Here is a 16,283-nt window from a genome sequence, read left to right on the forward strand (position 1 = left end):
TTCTTCGCCAGTTACTAGAAAGGCTTACAAGTCTTTGATTATTTAAAAACAAGTCAATAATTACTCACTTTATGCAGAAATCCTTATATATGTTGGATGTCCTGTAGTATTTTAAAGTGGTAATGGGACAGGGGAGAGGAAATAAACTTAGTTGGTGTAATAGATTCAATTATCTACACAAGCTTTATAGTGAGCTCATTCAGATCAGTGTATGCCAACTGTCCACCTAATCAGAACAGAGCACCATTAAAGACCCTGTGTACCTTGGCTGTAGAGGCATGTGGAAACAGGTATTTGTGTTCAAGTGTGAGGATCTCAGGAAGAATGAAATATTGGAATCTGAGGAGGCAGTGTGGCTGGGAATGAATTTTCTCTGTACTCAAGGTGACAACTTCATACTTTACCATCCTATACTACAGTCATATTTCGCTGCCCTGTTCTATTTCCACAGACAAGATAGAGGAACAACTCACCCCATCATTAGAAGCCTGCCCCAACTTCTAAGAGAAGTTTATGCTCATGGCCAAACCATATGGCTCCTGACAGGGATATTTGTGTTTGGAATTGCCACTGAAAAAGTCACTGATGTACTGAAACCACGCTTTGGTTTTATAACATCCAAAGAGATAAAACAGGAAATCCTCAAATGCTTTAGTAGTTTGAGTCAAGCAGAGTGTAGTGAGAAACTGATGAATGTCCAGAGTTTGTTTGAGAACCTACTTGATAACCAGGAAGAAAGCTTTGAAACAGATGTGATGGATCTATTTGAATAAATGACTCTTGATATTAGTAATGTTGATGGATTGTCAGAGGCTACATATGGTCTGCTGAAATCTCAAAAATTAAAGAAACTTCATCTGCATATACAACACCGTATTTTCAGAAATCTATAACCCAGAAGACGGTAACTTAGAAGAATTTGAATACAACAAAAGGTAACAACAACTCTGCAGCTTGTCTTCAGTTCTTCCACTTTTGCCTTAGCGTCCATGCATAATTTTATACATGTGTTTGTGTGCATGCTGTATCCATATGAACTTGTGAACAAGTCAGAGGAAGATGTGGGGTGGCTTTCTTTGTTGTCCTCTGCCTTCACCCTTTGAGAGAGTCTCTCACCACCCTTGAAGCTCACCATCTTGACTAGGCTAACTGGCCAGCAGAATACCAGGGTCTACCTGTCTCCCTCTTCTAATGTTGGGGCAACAGCCTCAAGCCACCATGCTCAGCTTTTTAGGTCAGTGCTGTGGATCTGAACTCAGGTCCTCACACTTGCACAGCCTACACTCCTACCCACTGATCCCTCTCTCCAGCATGGCATTTCCTAAGTTCTTACACATCTATGCTTGAGTGTTTAGATGGCATAGTCAGGAAGCCTATCGGTTGAGTCTTGGCACTGCCGTTTGGAGCTATGTGGCCCTGGAAAGTTGTGTCTTGAGTTCCTCCATTTATACAAAGAACAAACTTGTGACAAGGCCAGTTGTGAGGTGAAAATGTGAGCAGCTTTGTTGCAGTGTCTGGCTCTTATCCTTCATCCATAGAGTGTTTAGTGTCCTGGTGACTACACTGGAGAAGATTCTGGGAACTCGTGTCTGTTTTGAGGCTGTGCTCATACATTGTTCTACTTGCCTTGCCTTGCATTGACTTTAAGCTGCTAGCTCATACTTGATCTTTCAAATATGTAGCATCTTTGATGATATTATTAGGCATAGTTTGCTACTCATTCAGGAGTCCCAAATATCTACCCGAATTCACATAGAAATCATGTTTTCTCACTGCAAGAGGAGACCCTAGAGAAGAGAGAAGGCTGGGTGCCTTTAACAGTGATATGTACCTATTAACAATGAGTCTCCCAAAGACTCAATCTAGTTCACCTCATCTCAAGCCATGCTTCTTTATTATAATTTTTCTTCAATGTATTCATTCACAATTTCATACCTATAGGTAATGCATTCTGGTTACTCTCACCTTCTACTCCGTTCTGTTCCCCTTCCACTCCATCACACTAACTTCTTCTTTATGAGCTCCTTTCTCACATTCACGTCTTCTTGTTGTGTCAGCTGTTGAGTTTAACGAGGGCTATCAGTGTGTGTATGAGTTTGGAACTGTGCATTAGACCCTGGTGGACTGACTTGTGGGTACAAAACTGGAGATGGCTGCTCCTCCCTGAGAATTCACCACTAGTCATGATGTTAGCAGGGAGGGGTAGAGCTGTGTGAGGCTCTCCCCCGCTTCTGATTGACTGGTAACAGGCCTGGTCTTGTGCAGGCAGTGGAGGTATCCATAGCTCTTATGGGATTAAGACCACAATGGGCCGGGCGGTGGTGGTGCACGCCTTTAATCCCAGCACTCGGGAGGCAGAGCCAGGCGGATCCCTGTGAGTTCGAGGCCAGCCTGGGCTACCAAGTGAGCTCCAGGAAAGGTGCAAAGCTACACAGAGAAACCCTGTCTCGGGAAAAAAAAAAAAAAGACCACAATGGATACACCATGCCCAGAAGATGGCATTTTGTAGCCCACAGGGCCCTCTCTCTCCTCTCTGTCTCTGTCTCTTGGTGCTCCTTTATCTTTTTTTTTAAGATTTATTTATTTTTATTTAATGCATATAAGTGTTTTGCCTGCATGTATGTCTATGTACCATGTGTGCCTCGTTGAGGGGGTTGGGAGTGATCTGCCTATCTTAGGAATGTCTCCAATTGAATTTAGGCACCAGAGAATAATGATGTGTTATCTCATTGCAGAAAGGCAATAAGATGTTGGAGTATGTTGTGCAAAATTTTCTGGGACTTGCAGGTGTTGGATCTGGACAGCTGTAATTTCAATGAAACTGCCATTAAGCATCTCTGTGACTCGATGATCCATCTTCTAAGAATCCTCTGACTGTGCTTAAGCTTCAAAGCTTGTCATAAGTTTCATAGGCATCCATCCTTTAAGTAGATAGAAGATATTCTATCTCTTCCCTGAAGAGACTAATACATAAATAAATGCAGAACTAAATCCAAAGTAGAAAAAGCAATAGCCAAGAGCCACATATCTGAGGTTTTTCTATATAGGGGTTTTTTAATGTTTATACAGTATGTAGGTGTGTGTGTGTGTGTGTGTGTGTGTGTGTGTGTGTGTGTGTGTGTGTGTGTACATGTACACAGCCAACAGGAGTTGATTATGTTCTAGAGACTGCAATAAATGTTAACTAAAAATCTAGTTTTTTTAGGTTATTTTGATTGTGTCTATGTATGTGTGCATCTGAATTGGGTCCTCTGGAGTGAGAGTTATAATAAATCATGAGCTGCCTGACATGGATAACTAGAATGCCCAAACAAGCATAGTTTGTGAGGCAAAGTGTGGAAGAGGATGTCTACAAGTTGCTTGGCCATGTACCCCCACATCACCATTTGGCCTTATTGCACAGGTGTCCCTTCATGACTAACTTTGGAGATGATGCATTATTTCACACTCTTCTTCCACTACCTCACCTGAAATCTGTGAACCTGTATGGCACCAATCTCTCCGATGATGTGGTTGAAAATATGTGCTCTGTGCTGAAATGCCCAGCATGCAGAGTGGAGGAACTACTGTAAGTCAGTGCATTGTCTACACTCAGTAATTTCATTAAAATTACTTTTAAAATCACTTTTAAGGTTTATCTTTGAAAGTTCTGACTTGCATTAGCACATATTACACAAAATGAATTTCATTATGATAGTTTCTTTTTCTCTTTATAAAAATGTGTGTGTGCGCACACACGCACATGCACCTGTATGTAGGTACCTTCAGAAGCCAGAGAGGGCTGTGAGCTACCTGATGTGGGTTCCTGAATTTGAACTCCAGTCCTCTGTTGAAGCAGCAAGTGCTCTTACCTGCTGATCTGCTCTCCACCTCCCCCATGATGCCATTTCGCTCATGTTTATAATGTACTTCAATCACATTCACTTGTGTGCCTTTGGTTCCCACTCCCTTCGGAAAATTTTCCCCTTGCATTTTGATGACTTCCTTTGTTTTCTAATGGTTTGAATACCAACATAATAGCATATCTGGATTGTATTACACTCATTACTTGGTGGGGGGGGCAGGGCACCTGTGGAAATCAGAGGTCAGCATGCAGAGGCACCTTGTGAAAACTACCAGCAGAGAAACAAGCCGTAAGTAAAACTTCCACATGGCCTTTGACAGGAGGCTAAGAAGAAAATAGAAGGCAGCCCTGCAACTGCAGGGCAATGTGGAAATGGCGTGAGAATGAGTTGAAGTCAACAGGGTACTGATGCTCTTAAGCTACATGATTGATAGCTCAGAGTGAGTTTATCACCATTGGTGCTGTGGTATGGCGGCTCATGCTGAGAAACTTGCATTGCAGTCTTTTCTTCTGGCTGTGTACAGGTATTACAAACCTTTGTCATTTTGTGAGAGCTTGGTGATGGTGTCAGAATCACTTCTTCTGATATTTGGACTGGTTGCCTTGATTCCTGACACAAAGCTTCCCACCTCTTGGCATTCTCTAGGTGATAGGATCAACTTGTATTCTAATGAATGGTCTTCGGTGGGCAACTGCATAGTGACCAGTCCCCAGAAGAACCAAGCTGGAACCATGTTCTGTAACTGTCATTCTCGTCCCCCATCCTCAGTGAGAATGTTAGTTTGGAGTTAGCCTATCATATTTACATGATAAAGACTCCATTAAAAAATCCCAAAAAGTTTGGAATATTTTCATCCTGCTTTGTATTAATATTAACTGTCACCTTGACTCAAAGAAAAACATCTTGATTCAGTGATTGTCTTTATCAGATTGGGCATGTCTATGAGGGACTATCCTGATGCTTAATTAATATACGAGGGTACAGTCTGCTATGAAGAGGCATGGTTCCCTGGGTGGGTGGTTCTGGTCTTTATAGGAAGTCTAGCTAACTAAGCAAGAAGCAGCTCCTTCATGATTCTTGCATCCGGGTTCCTGATCTGGCTTCCTCAATTATGGACTGTGAGTTGGAAGTATAAGCCAAACTGTTTCCTCTCTAACCAGCTTTGGTCAGGGTGTTTTATCACAGTGATGGGATGAAAGGAGAACCAGGGGTCTTCTAGTTTGGCAAATATATCCATATGGAGCACTCTACATCCATAAGGCAATGTTCACATACTTGGGATTCTTCCAGATCTTATTTCATGCTTGTGATCTGTTTCTATTATCCTCCATCAGAACTTTTGAATATACTAAACTACAAGAGAAATAGAAAAACCCATAAGCTTTATGATATCCTCTCTAAGTTAAACCCAAGGAGCAGGTTCTAATAATGTCAGAAGCTCAGGTATAACACAATGGGCTTTCTAACTGTTAACTGAAATCTGAAGGGGAGGGTCACTGTGATGGACTCAAGAAGTGTGTGTGTGTGTGTGTGTGTGTGTGTGTGTGTGTGTGTGTTACAGTGATATTGGTAATCAGACATACTGGGTTACAGACCATATTTTAGTGATGGGGTCTATCTCTGTATTAAAGGGCAGGGCTTCTACCCACTACATTCCAGTAACACCCTATCTCTCTGTTGGTTCTTGTGGCAACCCATAACCTCATCAGCATTTCCAAATGGAACCCAGAGAATAAAAGTCACCCATATCTGAAAACCACTGGCTTGTGCTTATTCCCAGTCAGTAGAACTCTGTAATTCACAATGATAGTCACAGAATTATACTTATGAATTAAATAAGCCTATGATGTAGGTGTGGACTGGTATGTACAGTATTAGAATCTGGGTCATTTGTTTGAACAATAGGTAGTCTTACATAGATCACCTGAAGATGTTATTCCTAACCTGTGACGTGTACCTCACATGTAGGTTGGGGAAATGTGACATCTCAAGTGAGGCTTGTGGCATGATTGCTACTTCTCTAATCTACTGCAAGGTGAAACATCTCTCGTTGGTTGAAAACCCCTTGAAGAACAAATGAGTGATGTTACTGTGTGAATCCTGAAGCATCCAAGCTGTGTCCTGGAGACACTGATGTGAGTTGGTCTGGGAGAGCATGCCCTGGAGATATTGCAGAACCCTGCACATGGATGCAGCCATCATAAAAGTGGTCAAATACCCACTAAGGAATGCATGAATACAAGGGAAGTGTCACTAGACTCACTCACTTGTCCATGCCTCGGTTGCCAAATCAGTAAGTGGAGCAAATGCAAACAGATACACCATGAGACCAACTTTAGACAAGGCAATACTAGCTCTGAAAGTCCTTATATATAATTTTTAGATTAATGAATATGAATATTATGGGGGGAAATGATGCCCCTGGAAAGAGATTGGATACCAGGCAAGAGGAGAATATAAATAAGAAAAAAATTCCTTTCAAAGGCAGAGCTTCCTCCATCTTAACTAAGTCACTGTAAACTATCTCCTGCCCTGAGGTTGAGGCTGGTTGCTCATGGTAGCAGAATACCAGACTAATATTGGGATCTAATTGCTAGCAATCCACAGTTTATTTAATGATCAAGGAATTTATTTGGGGGTTAACTCACAACCATAGGGGATTTATCATAGGGTCTAGGAGAGCTGAGCTATGTCCCACGCTGAACGGCTTGGTCTAAGACTTCAGCATCCAAACCACCAGGCAACCAAGAGACAGATGCATATATGCATCCTAGGTCTTAAGAGTCCCCAGTGGTGATGCCCCAGGGGCATGTTCCTCAAGGTCATAGACAGGTGTAACAGCTACAGCTGCCTCACTAGGTTCAGTGCTTCAGGGCATGGCTCAAACAGCTACCCACCACAGACTATTGTCCCAGGGAAGCCATAGTAAATAACTTTATTGTTCCATCAATCAAAGGCCTTGGGATGGGGAATTACTCAAAGATACCTGGGTTCGTAGGAGAGAAAGACTATACAAACACAAAATAAGTTGTGTCCTCTCTGACCATGTATTCATGCAGTAGTATGTACCCATGCAGCTTACAGACATGAACATGAATATAAAATGTAAGAACAGTGAATATTGACCATTATGGAGACATCTATTTATGGAAGGAAACTAGTGCAGATTAAGTAGCTCTTTCATGAACAGCTTATGACTAGACCAGAAATGTTTCATATTCCATTTACATTTCCTTTGGAATATTTGCATATCATGAGTCTTGGTAATGGTCCCTAATTCCAAACGTGAAATTTATTTGCATGACATATAAAATATGTGCACATGCCTTGGAGATAGTCTTACATAATATTTTCAGTGCCATTGTGTTTTTAACTGGGTTGGATACATGAGAGCACTTGTGGAATTTTCAAACTGTGTACCATGTGAATGCATGAGCAGCAGAAGCCAGAAGAGGTCAATAACTCCCTGCAACTATGGTTGCAGGAGACTTGTGAGTACCATGTAGGTGTTATGTGAGTGCTTAGAACTGAACCCTGTGTCCTCTGCAGGATCAGCAAGTGATCTTAAATGCTGCACCATATCTCCAGTCCTGATGTGAAACTTGTAAAAGAAAAGGAGAAAGATGCATTACAAAAAGTTGAAAGACATTTCAGGAGAGGTAGGAAAAAAATAACATTTGAAGACAAAATTATTTAGTTATTTAATTACTAGTTATTATAGAGTAGTAAAGAGTAATACACCATAAAAACAAACTCAAAGAAAAAAACCACATGATCATCTCACTAGATGCAGAAAAGGCATTTGACAAAATCCAACACCCCTTCATGATAAAAGTCTTGGAGCGATCAGGAATACAGGGATCATACCTAAACATAATAAAGGCAATATATAGCAAGCCAACAGCCAACATCAAATTAAATGGAGAGAAACTCAAAGCAATTCCACTAAAATCAGGAACGAGGCAAGGCTGTCCACTCTCCCCATACTTATTCAATATAGTACTTGAAGTTCTAGCCAGAGCAATAAGACAACATAAAGAGATTAAGGGGATACAAATTGGAAAGGAAGAAGTCAAGCTTTCCCTATTTGCAGATGACATGATAGTATACTTGAGTGACCCCAAAGATTCCACCCAGGAATTAATAAAGCTTATAAACACCTTCAGCAACATAGCAGGATACAAGATCAACTCAAAAAAATCAGTAGCCCTCCTATATACAATGGACAAAGAAGCAGAGAAGGTAATTAGAGATACATCACCCTTTACAATAGCCACAAATGACATAAAATACCTTGGGGTAACACTAACCAAGCAAGTGAAGGACCTATATGACAAGAACTTTAAGTCCCTGAAAAAAGAAAATGAAGAAGATGTCAGAAAATGGAAAGATCTCCCATGCTCATGGATAGGCAGGGTTAACATAGTAAAAATGGCAATCTTACCAAAAGCAATTTACAGATTCAATGCAATCCCCATCAAAATACCAACACAATTCTTCACAGACCTGGAAAGAATAATACTCAACTACATATGGAAAAACAAAAAACCCAGGATAGCTAAAAGAAACCTGTACAATAAAACAACTTCTGGAGGCATCACAATCCCTGACTTCAAGCTCTACTATAGAGCTACAGTAATAAAAACAGCTTGGTATTGGCATAAAAACCAACATGTGGACCAATGGAATCGAATTGAAGACCCTGACATTAACCCACACACCTATGGACATATAATTTTTGACAAAGAAGCCTAAACTGTACAATGGAAAAAAGAAAGCATCTTCAACAAATGGTGCTGGCATAACTGGATATCAACGTGTAGAAGGCTGCAAATAGATCCATATCTGTCACCGTGCACAAAACTTAAGTCCAAGTGGATCAAGGACCATAAATCCAGCTACTCTGAACCTGCTAGAAGAGAAAGTAGGAAGTAGTCTTGAATGCATTGGCATAGGAGATCACTTCCTAAATATAACACCAGTAGCGCAGACACTGAGACAAACAATCAATCAATGGGACCTCTTGAAACTGAGAAGCTTTTGTAGAGCAAAGGATACGGTCAACAAGGCAAATCGACAGCCTACAGAATGGGAAAAGATCTTCACCAACCCCACATGTGACAGAGGACTGATATCCAGAATATATAAGGAACTCAAGAAATTAGACATCAAAATGATCAACAGTCCAATTAAGAAATGGGTTATGGAACTAAACAGAGAATTCTCAACAGAGGAAACTTAAATGGCTGAAAGACATTTAAGGAATTGCTCAACGTCCCTAATCATCAGGGAAATGCAAATCAAAACAACTCTGAGATACCACCTTATGCCTGTCAGAGTGGCTAAGATCAAAAACACTGAAGACACTTTATGCTGGAGAGGATGTGGAACTAGGGGAACTCTCCTCCACTGCTGGTGGGAATGCAAGCTTGTACAACCACTTTGGAAATCAATATGGCACTTTCTTAGAAAATTGGGAATCAATCTCCCCCAAGATCCAGCTATACCACTCCTGGGCATATACCCAAGAAATGCTCAATCATACCACAAAAGCACTTGCTCAGCTATGTTCATATCAGCATTGTTTGTAATAGCCAAAACCTGGAAACAACCTAGATGCCCTTCAAGTGAAGAATGGATAATTAAATTGTGGCACATATACACAATGGAATACTACTCAGCAGAGAAAAACAATGACATCATGAGGTTTGTAGGCAAATGGATGGATCTAGAAATAATCATCCTGAGTGAGGCAACCCAGACTCAGAAAGAAAAATATGATATGTACTCACTCATAGGAAGATGCTAGATGTAGAACAAGGATGACTGGACTGCTACTCACATCACCAGTGAGGCTACCTGGAAAACGGGACCCCAAAAAAGACACGGAGAAATGTATGAGATCAACATGAACAGCCTGGTCATGAGTGGGAGCAATGAAGGGTGATGGCCGAGGGAAAGAGAGTGGGAGATCCTAGCTGGATCAAGAAAAGAGAGGGAGAACAAGGAATAGGAGACCATGGTAAATGAAGACCACATGAGAAGGGAGGAAGCAGAGAGCTAGGGAGGCCCACAGAGATCCACAAAGATACCCCCGCAAAAGACTGCTGGCAATGGTCGAGAGACGGCAGGAACTGACCTACTCTGATGATGGGATGGCAAAACACCCTGATAGTTGTGCCATAAACCCCATCCAAGGACTGAGGAATCTGGATGCAGACATCCACAGCTGGGCCCCTGGTGGAGCACTGGGAGTCTAATTAGTGATAAAGAGGAGGGTTTATATGAGCGAGAATTGTTGAAACCAAGGTTGGATAAAGTACAGGGACAAATAACCAAATGAATGGAAGCACATGAAGTATGAACCAAAGGCTGAGGGGCCCCCAACTGGAGCAGGCCCTCTGAATGGTGAGACAGTCATTTGGCTTGATCTGTTTGGGAGGCAGCTGTGTGGTGGTGCCGGGTCCTGGGGTCATTGCATGAGTCGGCTGTTTGAATCCTGGGACTTATGCAGGGACGCTTGGCTCAGTCTGGGAGAGGGGGACTGGACCTGCCTGGACTGAGTCTATCAGGTCAATCCCAGTCCTCGGGGGAGACCTTGATCTGGAGGAGGTGGGAATGGGGAGTGGGCTGGGGGGAGGGGGAGGGGGGCGAGAGGGGGAGAACAGGAGAATCTGTGGCTATTATGTGGAACTGAATGGTGTTGTAAAATAAAAAAAAGAAAAGGAGAAAGATGTACTACAAAAAGTTGAAAGATATTTCAAGAGAGGTAGGAAAAAATAACATTTGAAGACAAAATTATTTAGTTATTTAATTACTAGTTATTATAGAGTAGCTTGAATTAAATTACATATGGTGACTAGTAATTATAAAGAACTGCATTAAGCATGAGTTATTTCAAATATTATCTAGTCTTTAAAACACTAGCCTTTAACCCACACAAGTAACAGGATGAGGAAAAATATTTAAAAGAAAAGTACAGGACTGGGCTGGGTAGTAGCTAAGTTGGTAAAACCCTTGCCACTCTAGCCTGATGCCCTGAGTTTGATCCCCAGAGCCCATGTGAAAAATCCAGGCATGGTGACACACTGCAGAAGTGGAGACAGCAGGACCCCGAGGGCTCACTGGACAACCAGCCATGTCTAAGAAATAAGTTCCAGAAAGTGAGAGACCCTGTCTCAAAAGAGGTGGGTGGTGTTCCAGAGTGTGACACCTGAGCTTGCCCTCTTTCCTCTACATCTGTCATCTATGCACAGCGACATATACACACTCATGGACAACAAAAAGAAATTAAAAATGTAATGGAAGATATTTCACAAGGGCAGGATTCTGCAACATGGTGAATTTCTGATATTGGTGGAAGAATTAGTTGATTGTTTTGCAAGTAAGTTGACAAATCAGTCAATTTTGGAAACATTTGTGGTGATCTACAACCTCAGGTTTTGAAAACTTTTGTTTGAAAATGTTTCCATCATGTGTGTATATACTCACATACATATGGAGGACAGAAGACAACTTGTGGAGGTTGGTTATTTCCTTCCATCATGTGGGATTGAACTAGGGTCCTCAGGCTTGGTGGCAATGGCCTTTACCTGCATGTGGAGCCATCTCACCAGCCCATTTCAAAATTTCTTCATGCAAAGTGGAGATTCAGTATAGGGAGAACATGACAGTCTTTGCAGAGGCTTGTGATGCTGTGACAATGAGTGAGCTGCTGATGTGTGACCCTCTTTGCAGGTTGTCATGTTGCTCTCTCAGCTTCAATGCCTGTGGCCATCTCTCCGAAGCCCTGTTGTGCAACAAATACCTCTCTCTTCTTGACCTGGGGTCAAATGTCCTGGAAGATACTGGATTGAACTTTCTGTGTGAAGCTTTGAAGGACCCAAAGTGCACCCTTCAGGAGTTATGGTAGGGCTGTGTTCTCATCCATTGTGAGGAATGTGGTTTTGGATGTTGGCGTTGAGAACTAAGTAGGAGGGTAGAATTGTGTAAATGTCAGTGTTTCCACAGAGTCTATGGTGAAGCCTACCACTCATGACCCATCTGTGGCTCAGCATTCATATTCACTTGCTCTCAGCATTTTTGACCAGTTGTGAATCTGCATTAACCACTACCTATGGACAAAAAAAGGGGGCTTCTTTGACCAAGGCTGTGAGTACAAATCTATGGGTATAAATGTAAACATTTAGATGGCAATTTCACAACATGCCCATTTAAGGGAACCACAGGAACCACAGTAGCTTTCCCCCTAGGGTCTGTGGTCTCCTCCGCCATGGGATTTTGACAATGTTTACAGCAGCAGACATTAAGTCTCCCCTGTGGAACAGGCATCATAATCCAATAAAAAAAATGATTGGCTAGTCCTATAACTACCAGGCCTGTGTTATACCACTGGGCACAACTTGCTTGGGCATTTTCATGTGTTCTGGAGACACCATCACCCAGCTCAGGTGATTACAAACACTGCCTCACACATGCATTACCCATAAATATTCACTCCCAGTCTAGAGTCAAAAATGGTTCTGAAATTGCTGTATGGAATTATAAATCCAGGTTATGTTTCTTAACATTTCATTTGAATTTGAGAACTTATTCCATATGTGCAGGTTGATTATGTAAGGGCCTGTAAAGATGTTTTGAACATTCGGTGAGAAAAATGGCTCATGCCTCTGCCATGTTGACTTAGGTCCTTTACTAGGGTTATAAAGATTAATGTGCAGGCAAGGATGAGATGTTGAGAAGGGCTGGGTGTGGACACAGGGGTAAATCGTGGTGAGAAGGCTGTGGTTGGGGCAGTATTGACTGAAGGGGAGGTTGGACAGGCAGGGGCTGAAGTGGGCAGCAAATCTAAAAGAGCCTGGCAGAGCTCTGTATTAACTCTTTTTTATTTTAAATATTTTTATTTTATAATTATTTTAATTTTACATATCAGCCACGGATTCCCCGCCTCTCTCCTCCCATCCCCCAGCCTTCTCCACAATCCACCCCCCCCCATTCCCACCTCCTCCAAGGCAAGGTCTCCCATGGGGAGTCAGCCCAGCCTAGTAGAATCAGTTGAGGCAGGTCCAGTCCCCTCCTCCCTAAACCAAGGCTGAGCAAAGTGTCTCAGCATAGGCCCTAGGTTCCAAAAAGCCAGTTCATGTACCTAGGACAGGTTCCGGTTCCACTGCCTGGGAGCCTCCTAAACAGTTTAAGCTAATCAACTGTTTCACTTATCCAGAGGGCCTGGTCCAGTTCCATGGGGTCTCCTCAGCTATTGGTTCACAGGTCATGTGTTTCTGCTAGTTTGGCTATTTGTCCCTGTGCTTTTTCCAGTCATGGTCTCCATATCTCTTTCTCATATGATCCCTCCTCTCTCGGCTGATTGGACTCCTGGAGCTCTACCTGGGGCTTGGCTGTGAATCTCTGCATCTGCTTCCATTAGTTACTGGATGAGAGTTCTATCATGACAGGGTGTTCGGCCATCTGATCACCAGAGTAGGTCAGCTCAGGCACTCTCTTGACCATTGCCAGTACTCTATAGTGGAAGTATCTTTGTGGATTTCTGGGGGCCTCTCTAGCACTCTGCTTCTTACTATTCCCCTGGAGTCTTCATTTATCATGGTATCTCTTGCCCTGTTCTCCCACTCTGTTCTGGATCCAACTGGGACCTCCCACTCCACTAAGCTCTTTTTCCCCCGGCCCTTGTCCTCCATTACCTCTCCACCCCCAGTTTGCCAGAAGCTGTAAAGAACATAGATGCCCTTCAACTGAAGAATGGATAAATAAAATGTGGTACATATACACAATGGAGTACTACTCAGCAGAGAAAAACAATGATATCATGAAGTTTGCAGGCAAATGGATGGAACTAGAAAATACCATCCTGAGTGAGGTAACCCAGACTCAGAAAGACAAACATGGTATGTACTCACTCATAAGTGGATACTAGATGTAAAGCAAAGGATAACCAGATTGTATTAACTCTTTATAGTTAAATGTGACATGACAAATGTAATGGAAATCAGGCAAAAAAAAAAAAAAAAAAAAAAAGCAGGTGGAGAAGGTGGAGAAAACTGAGGCAGCCAGCTGTACCCTATCAAAGAGACCTGTGTTCTGATCTCAATTTGTGAAATTCAAGAGGAACTAATGCCCAAAAATCTAAGGGAAATTTTTCAAGAAGAAAATTAACCACGTAGTGTGTTGACTGCTTAAGACATTATTTTTTAAAGGGAGGAGTGGTCCCTTACTTCCAAGGTCCAGGAAACACTGAGGAAGAAGGGGTAGAAACATGGTAAGAGTTTGGCAGGACTGCTGCACACCAGCCTCTTCTAGACTTGAGAAGGCAGGTACACTCATGAACCGACAGGAGCAGCGGCTATCTGCACAAGCTCAAGCCACTCAACCCTCCAGCACAGACAGGAGGGGATCATGACCCCGCCCCAGCTGAGGAGCTAGGGACATTTGTGGCTTCAAAGGGAAGGAGGGTCAGTTTTCTTCAGGGATGTGGGCCCTGTAGGTTGCATAGTCTCCAGAGCATACACCTACACCCACACACTTGTGGGCATCACGACTTAGACTCAGTGAGCTATTGGAGAAGAAAAGGACTTGAAGTTTGGAAAGGAATGTGGAGGAGAATGGGGAAAGGATATGATCAAAATACATTGTATATATATATGAAATTATCAAAGAATAAACCAATAGATTTTTAAATATAAGTGTAAAGATAATGAGTGTTTGGTAATTTTTATTTTTTTAGGTAATCTTAATGATAATGGCATGTGTGGAACAGGCAGTGAGAACAGATGAGCATCAGATATGTTCATGGGTGAGCTAAGATGTAGGATAAGCTTTAAGTATCTCATAGAAGTGAGTAGGGACACAAAAGGGAGAGGCTTAAGATTATGAGTTTGGTGACAATGACATTATACTAGTATTCACAAGTTTGAGAAAAGCCAACACTGTATTAAGTTATAATGTATGAATAAGGAATAATAAACATCATGGTTAGGCAATTAAACAATGAATGACTGAAAACAGTCATTTTTACTTCAATGTTTTTTAACTTTAATCTTAACATCTTGATAGAGTCTTTATATAGACATCTATATTACATATCTATGTATATGAGAGGGTCCCTACACTCTGCGAGAGAATCACGCCTTCTCTTGACACTCGGTACATTCATTCATTCCTAGGGAAGGGTGACAGGGAGGTCAGCATAGAGGTAAAGAGAGGCAAGTGATTGTCAACAAAACTTGGGATGCTGATATGGCTCAGTGGGTGAAGGCACTTTCTGTCCAGCCTGACAACCCCGGACCCACATAGTAGAAGGGGGAGGATGGACTCCCATGAATTGACCTCTGATCTTCCATGTGCACTGTAGCATGTGCCTGTATAAACACATACAAATTAGTAAATGTAATAAAAATAAACAGCACTTTCTTTTTCACTCCAGACTGGACAAATCTGCATTGACTGAGGAGTCACAGATGCTACTGCAAGCTGTGGAAACGAAGGAAAAACTGGATATCTTACATTGTCCCTGGGTCAAAGAGGAAAGCGAGAGGAGAGGTGTCCGTCTGGTATGGAACAGCAAGAACTGATCTTGAAACAATGGCTTTTCCTTCGCCATATTTCTCCTGTGTACCCTGTCCCAAGTTGCACACCTGGTACTGGTAGCTGATTCCATTGTTGTTCTTTCAGTGTCCTGCCCCCATCTGTCTTTATACTTCCCCTCACCACTTTGCAATATTTAGATAACAAATATATTCAAAAAACTCTGAGCATGTTTGAAAACATGAATGAGTCTTAGGAGTTTGAACATGAAGAGACCCCAATTCTGTTACAGTTCTGGTTGGGAGTCATGTTGGTAACATGTCTACACTGGTGTCCTTCTCAGTGCAGTGAACATCTACCTGAACTGTGTAGTTCATGCCGTGATCCTAAAAGACACCAACGTCACAATGCAGAAAATGGGAAACATGAAGATCATATCTAGAATCCCCAAAGTTAAAATCAGGAATCCATACTTTTGGAAAAGTGATCTCAAAAATTCTTTTTCCAAGTTCCAGGGATCGGGCCTAAGGTTCACCCTTTATTCCTTCAAAGAGGGGCTGGAAAGATAACACAGTGGTTTAAAGTGCTCCCTGCTCCTCAGAGGGCCAGAGTTCAAACCCCAGCACATACATTGTGTGGCTCAAAACTGCCTGTAACTCCAGCTCTAGGGTATCTGATGTGCTTTCTAGGCTTCCACAGACACCTACATGCAAGCACACACAGATTCACATAGATACACACAAATAATAAACCTCTAAAACTTAAGATTTTACATGTTAACTGTTAGTCACTATTATGTTGGCTGTAAATTACCATAAAGAACTCAGTCCTATTTAAACAATATTTTAAATTTTAATCATCTAAACCAGTATTTCTCAACTTGTGGGTCGCAACTTCAAA

The 16,283-nt window shown here is 42.0% G+C and overlaps 1 long non-coding RNA gene and 1 pseudogene across 1 annotated transcript; both read left to right on the forward strand.

The window, feature by feature from the left end:
- The first annotated feature begins 24 nt into the window (after positions 1-24).
- LOC114703903 lies at positions 25-11,757 on the forward strand (annotated as a pseudogene).
- Positions 11,758-11,850: 93 nt separating this feature from the next.
- Positions 11,851-15,625, forward strand: LOC119087295. The gene is made up of 2 exons (XR_005090718.1): positions 11,851-11,996; positions 15,283-15,625. It is a non-coding gene; the product is annotated as an uncharacterized LOC119087295 (long non-coding RNA).
- The last annotated feature ends 658 nt before the right edge of the window (positions 15,626-16,283 follow it).

Source organism: Peromyscus leucopus, chromosome 1 (genome assembly GCF_004664715.2).
Source record: "Peromyscus leucopus breed LL Stock chromosome 1, UCI_PerLeu_2.1, whole genome shotgun sequence".
Classification (NCBI taxonomy): Eukaryota; Metazoa; Chordata; class Mammalia; order Rodentia; family Cricetidae; genus Peromyscus; species Peromyscus leucopus.